Here is a 7376-nt window from a genome sequence, read left to right as displayed (position 1 = left end):
TTTTCTGAAAAATTGAGTGGGCCTAGTCTGAATTATTCTACTTATGATAAAGAATTATATGCTCTTGTTCGGACTTTAGAAACATGGCAACATTATTTATAGCCCAAAGAATTTGTTATACATTCTGATCATGAATCTTTGAAACATATTAAAAGTCAAGCTAAACTGAATCGTAGACATGCTAAATGGGTTGAATTCATTGAGACTTTTCCTTATGTCATTAAACACAAGAAGGGAAAAGAAAATGTTATTGCTGATGCATTGTCTCGCCGCTATACTATGCTTTCACAACTTGACTTCAAAATATTTGGTTTGGAGACCATCAAAGATCAATATGTGCATGATGCTGATTTTAAAGATGTAATGCAGAATTGTAAAGAAGGAAGAATGTGGAACAAGTTCGTCGTTAACGATGGATTTGTGTTTCGTGCTAACAAGCTATGCATTCCAGCTAGCTCCGTTCGTCTTTTGTTGTTGCAGGAGGCGCATGGAGGAGGATTAATGGGACACTTTGGCGTGAAGAAGACGGAGGACGTACTTGCTACACATTTCTTTGGGCCAAAGATGAGACGGGATGTTGAGCGTTTTATTGCTCGATGCACTACATGTCAAAAAGCTAAGTCACGACTCAATCCTCATGGTTTATATATGCCTTTGCCTGTACCTAGTGTTCCTTGGGAGGATATATCTATGGACTTTGTTTTAGGTTTACCTCGAACAAAGAAGGGGAGGGATAGCATATTTGTTGTCGTGGATAGATTCTCGAAAATGGCACACTTTATACCATGTCATAAAAGCGATGATGCTGTTAATGTTGCTGATTTGTTCTTTCGTGAAATTATTCGCTTGCATGGTGTGCCAAATACTATTGTTTCAGATCGTGATACTAAATTTCTTAGCCACTTTTGGAGATGTTTATGGGCTAAGTTGGGGACTAAACTGCTTTTTAGTACTACTTGTCACCCCCAAACTGATGGACAAACTGAAGTAGTCAATAGAACGTTGTCTACTATGCTTAGGGCTGTTTTGAAGAATAATAAGAAAATGTGGGAGGAATGCTTGCCTCATATTGAATTTGCTTATAATCATTCTGATGAGGACATGACTACCTTGGATACGACCAAAAATATTGCATACATGCTTATTTGTCAGGTGATTTCTAATGCAAACTATTCAATAATCTATTTATGTTATCCAGAACAAAAATACTTCACACACTTTTGTGTTTTGTCTAATTGCAGGTGTATGGGACATTTGTACAATCCACATATGAAGATAAGGGAAAAGGAGAAGTTTATGTTGTGTTCAAAAAGTCCTCTCACGTCATTTTTGGGCCAAGAGAAGATAGAGTCCAAGTCTTCCACGTTCTGGATTCAGATTCGGACTGCACAGACATACCTGACTCAAAACGCCAACAACTTTTTCATACGGACTCCGAACTGGGTGATTCTTTTGTTGTTGAAAACTAGATTTCGTGCTCTTTCCAACCCAATTGGATTCACCTTCAAATTCGTCCGGAGTGTTGAGTTACGGACGAAACAATCTGACGTTGTAGCAGAATCCGAGTCAAACTACAAGCCCAAAGGTGTTGCATCACCTCCACTTGGGCCCACGAGCCTTGTACGACCTAGGGTTAGTTTTAGGCTGCCTTGAGACGTCCTCCCACCTCCTTGGCCGCCACCCCTTGCTCCTATATAAGTAGATCCATCTATTAGCTTTTTCCTTGGGATTTGTTTAGTTAAAAGTTAGCCATTGCAACTTCGTGTACTTCGTTTGTGTCCAACGACCAGACCAAGACCGCTTACGGATCCCCACCAGTATCAATACCTCATATATATTTGCAATATTCAGATTGCTTTATCATATTCTTCCTCGTACTTCGATTGCTTGTAGGAATAGACCTTCGTGGTCAGGCTGACCGTGCTTCCGGCATCATCAGTAACCTCATGAGATTGGTTTAGCGATTGCTAAGGCGCAACGTCGTGCACGTTTGTAGTCGGATCGTCAAAGTCGTCTCCACCAAATCGATAGTTATCATCTCATCGAAAGATCGGGATCTTAGCTGCTATCAAGTGGTATCAGTTTTCAGGTTGCTCGGTGAGAATTTCTAGTTTTCCTAGATTAGATTTTTTTTCTTACCTATTGTCCAAGAAAAAGCCACAAAAAAGAGTTAGATCTATTCATCCTTGGTCCAAGCCAGTCTGAGCCTTTGCAATTTTTCTTTTCATTGCTTGCATAGTTGAATTATCGGTTGCATCGTCGTGTCGAGTTGCTGGTCTTAGTGTCTAGTTCGTTTAAAGTTTCGAGTTCTATTCACATTAATCACGCCACCGCTGCATCATTATCTCTTCCGCTGTCCACCACCCATGATGAGGACATGACTACCTTGGATATGACCAAAAATATTGCATATATGCATATTTGTCAGGTGATTTCTAGTGCAAACTATTCAATAATCTATTTATGTTATCCAGAACAAAAATACTTCACACACTTTTGTGTTTTGTCTAATTTCAGGTGTATGGGACATTTGTACAATCCACATATGAAGATAAGGAATAAAGAGATGTTTATTTGCTGTCCAAAAAGTTCTCTCACGTCACTTTTGGCCCAAGAGAAGATAGAGTCCAAGTCTCTCACGTTCTGGATTCAGATTCGGACTGCACAGACATACCTGACTCAAAACGCACACAAGTTTTTCATACGGACTCCGGATTGGTTGATTCTTTTTTTGTTGGAAACTAGATTTCGTGCACTTTCCAACCCAATTGGAATCACCTTCAAATTCGTCCGGAGCGTTGAGTTGTGGACGAAACAATTTGATGCTGCAGCAGAATCCGAGTCAAACTACAAGTCCAAAGGTGTTACATCACCTCCACTTGGGCCCATTGGCCTTGTACGACCTAGATTTAGTTTTAGGCTGCCTTGGGACGTCCTCCCACCTCCTAGGCCGCCACCCCTTGCTCCTATATAATAGATCCATCTAGTAGCTTTTATTGGGGATTTGTTTAGTTAAAAGTTAGCCATTGCACTTCGTGTACTTCGTTTGTGTCCAACGACCAGACCAAGACCGCTTCCGGATCCCCACCCTTATCAATACTTCATATATGTTCGCAATATTCAGATTGCTTTTATCATATTCTTGCTAGTTCTTCAATTGCTTGCAGGAATAGACCTTCGTGGTCAGGTTGATCGTGCTCCGGCGTGGTCAATAACCTCAGGAGATTGGGTTAGCGATTGCTAAGGCGCAACGTCGTGCACGTTTGTAGTCGGATCGTCAAAGTCGTCTCCACCAAATCGATAGTTACCATCTCATGAAAGATCGGGACACCCCGCCTCTATCAAGTGGTATCAGTTTTCAGGTTACTCGGTGAGAATTTCCAGTTTTTCCTAGATTAGATTTATTTTCTTACCTATTGTCCAAGAAAAAGCCACAAAACAAAAGTTAGATCTATTCATCCTTGGTCCAAGCCAGTCTGAGCCTTTGCAATTTTCTTTTCATTGCTTGCATAGTTGAATTATCGGTTGCATCGTCGTGTCGAGTTGCTGATCTTAGTGTCTAGTTCCTTTAGAGTTTCGAGTTCTGTTCACATTAGTCACGCAGCCGCTGCATCATTATTCCATCCGCTGTCCACCATCCCATCCACCAATTTCCACCACGTGCTACGCACTGTTTATTGTCATAATCATAGTTGAGGTCACTCACATCTTCGCCAGATCGAATCTGCATCTTATCTAGTTTGTCTTGGAAAGAGGGAGAAAAAGAAGATAAAGAAAAAAAAGAGAAAAAAGGAAAGGAAAAAAAAGAAAAAGAGGGAGAAGAAAAAGAAAAAAAAAAGCGTGAGAAAAAAAAAGAGAGAAGAAAAAAAATTGGATCTATCTAGAATCAATCTCGTACCTGAATTCGGATTGGAATCTGTTTTGCGCACTGTTCAGTAAAACAGGTGTATCTTCCTCATACGAAGTCCGTTTTGGCTCCGTGAGTACTCAAATTGAAGATAGCGACGAGCCGCATCTAAATAGTTGCAGAAGCTAGTTCAATATTTGACACCTCAAAATCGGCTTCTAAATAGGTCTTTTTGCCCTCCGAAGTTCGTGAACACAGCTTGTTCCAATTTTTTAGGCCAGTTTTAGAATTCTTTGACTCCTCATATCAACTCGGAATTGAGTGATTCTTTTTGCATTGGAAAGCTTGAGTTAGTAGCATTCTTTGAAAGAATTTATCAGAAAATTGTCTCAAACTTTTCAAGAGGAAAGTTGGAGAGAGAGTTGTTGTATATCCTGCTTGGCAGTTGTTTTTCATCATTATCTTCACTGCTGTTGTGATCTTCACTTATATCTTGCTGTCAAGAGCTACTTAGTATCCTTCATTGATGCTAGTTGTGCTACGCCGTGACCTTATTAGTGTTCTAGGCTCGCGTCTCTAGTCCGGTCTAGCCTAGGACCAGCACAGTACCGTCGTTGAGCGTTTATTCAACATTGCATCTTTGAATTGATTATTGCTAATCTTTTGCTACCATATATAGCCAACCCAGCTCCACATATTTCTACACCGTGTATACATACGCTCCCCTGGCAATCGGTTTACTCAATATTCGGAGTTACTTGACACCGCTGGTTGCCGATCACCGCCTGCTGCATGGTAAGAACTTGTAAGACATTGATATTTGCTTTACTGTGAGCGTTTTACCACCACATCCTAGTAGTTATAGGAACATTATTTTTGGGTTTTGTTTCTTGTTCTACTAATCATGACAGGATCCAGAGTCAATTCATGGGCTTTGTCGATCGCGGGAGACGTGCCACCACCTTTGCAAATACCACAACCGTCACGAGAGGTGCACAAACATCCAAATGCACATGATCAGGTTAATGTATCTATACCACCATTTAATGGCCGTTTTAAACCTGCTTTATATATTGAATGGGAGTTCGACATAAAAAATATATTTGCTTCCCATAATTTCGATGAACATAAAAAGGTTAAGGTTGCGGTTGGTTCTTTCACTGGTTATGCTTTGGTTTGGTGGAGTGAATATTGTCGGTTACACCCTGATTATATACCTACTACTTGGGATGATTGAAACTTGCCATGCGACATACTTTCGTCCCTGCTTATTATACTCGTGACATGATTAAGAAGTTGCAACACTTAAAACAAGGTAGTGAAACTGTAACAAAATATTATGATGATTTACAAACTACCTTGTTGCATTCCTCTTTAGAAGAAAGTGAAGATGATTTTATGGATAGATTTTGGGGAGGATTAAAACGTGATATTCAAGAGATACTAATTCATGAAGAGTGTTATCCTATGGACCATTTGTTTCATCTTGCTTGCAAAGCTGAACAGGAAATAAAACGACGTGTTGGCCACGAGGAGAACAAGCGCACGGTGCACATTCCAAGAGTTGATATGATTGTTCCTTCAACTACTAGGCATACTATGACAACCACATCCGTTGTTGTCAGGACTACATCACCTCCACCATGTGACACATCGGCCCCGAGAGTGGCTACATCATCTGAGTTGATCATAAGAGGTAATGACACAGGTACTGATCTTCCATCTCTACATGAGAATGATGAATGCCTTGTCAATTTGAATGCACCATCTGATGAGCTACCCACTACTTTGATCACACCACCTATTTTAAGAGGACTACGTTGATAATTTGACTTTGCCATGTGATCAAACAACTGAAATACCAACAATTTTGAGGGCACCCATTGAATTAACTATTGATGCAAAAGAACCAATGTTTAATCATTTTGATATGACCTCTAATCTTGGTGATGATTCTGTGTTGAATGACTTATTGCATGTTTGCTTATTTAAGCATGTTGTAGCATGTAAATTTGATGCAAGTAAGGTTTATTCACCAATGTTGGGATGGTTTAATGATGAACATTGTCAATCTTTTGAAATGAATAAGAGCTTCACTTATATGTGCAAACTGAGTTGCAATATTTTCATGCCTTCTACTTCTTGTGCTAATTTTTTGGCTTTAGATTTTATGAACTATGCAAGTTACTTATCTATTCATGTGTCATATATGCAAAAATCAAGGGAAGTAAAAATGGATGACATATACATATACAACATGTACACCTTGTCTCTTTTGTTAGCCACATTTCAGATTAAGCAACGCCGAGGACGGCTTTATTTTCAAGAAGGGGAGGATGATGAGGACATGACTACCTTGGATATGACCAAAAATATTGCATATATGCATATTTGTCAGGTGATTTCTAGTGCAAACTATTCAATAATCTATTTATGTTATCCAGAACAAAAATACTTCACACACTTTTGTGTTTTGTCTAATTGCAGGTGTATGGGACATTTGTACAATCCACATATGAAGATAAGGAATAAAGAGATGTTTATTTGCTGTCCAAAAAGTTCTCTCACATCACTTTTGGCCCAAGAGAAGATAGAGTCCAAGTCTCTCACGTTCTGGATTCAGATTCGGACTGCACAGACATACCTGACTCAAAACGCACACAAGTTTTTCATACGGACTCCGAATTGGTTGATTCTTTTTTTGTTGGAAACTAGATTTCGCGCACTTTCCAACCCAATTGGAATCACCTTCAAATTCGTCCGGAGCGTTGAGTTGTGGACGAAACAATCTGATGCTGCAGCAGAATCCGAGTCAAACTACAAGTCCAAAGGTGTTACATCACCTCCACTTGGGCCCATTGGCCTTGTACGACCTAGATTTAGTTTTAGGCTGCCTTGGGACGTCCTCCCACCTCCTAGGCCGCCACCCCTTGCTCTTATATAAGTAGATCCATCTAGTAGCTTTTACTGGGGATTTGTTTAGTTAAAAGTTAGCCATTGCAACTTCGTGTACTTCGTTTGTGTCCAACGACCAGACCAAGACCGCTTCCGGATCCCCACTTTTATCAATACTTCATATATATTCGCAATATTCAGATTGCTTTTATCATATTCTTGCTCGTTCTTCGATTGCTTGCAGGAATAGACTTTCGTGGTCAGGTTGATCGTGCTCCGGCGTGGTCAATAACCTCAGGAGATTGGTTTAGCGATTGCTAAGGCGCAACGTCGTGCACGTTTGTAGTCGGATCGTCAAAGTCGTCTCCACCAAATCGATAGTTACCATCTCATTGAAAGATCGGGACACCCCGTCTCTATCAACCCATCCATCAATTTCCACCACGTGCTACCCACCATTCATTGTCATAATAATAGTTGAGATTGTTCACATCTTCGCTTGATCCAATCCGCGTCTTATCTAGTTTGTTTTGGAAAGAGGGAGAAAAAAAAGAGAGAGAAAAAACGAGAAAAAAAAGAGAAAAAAAGTCAGAGAAAAAAAGGAGAAAAAAAATCAAAAAAATCGGCACAAACT

This window comes from Triticum aestivum, chromosome 3A (assembly GCF_018294505.1).
Source record: "Triticum aestivum cultivar Chinese Spring chromosome 3A, IWGSC CS RefSeq v2.1, whole genome shotgun sequence".
NCBI classification, from domain to species: Eukaryota; Viridiplantae; Streptophyta; class Magnoliopsida; order Poales; family Poaceae; genus Triticum; species Triticum aestivum.
Note: the sequence above shows the minus strand (reverse complement) of the source record.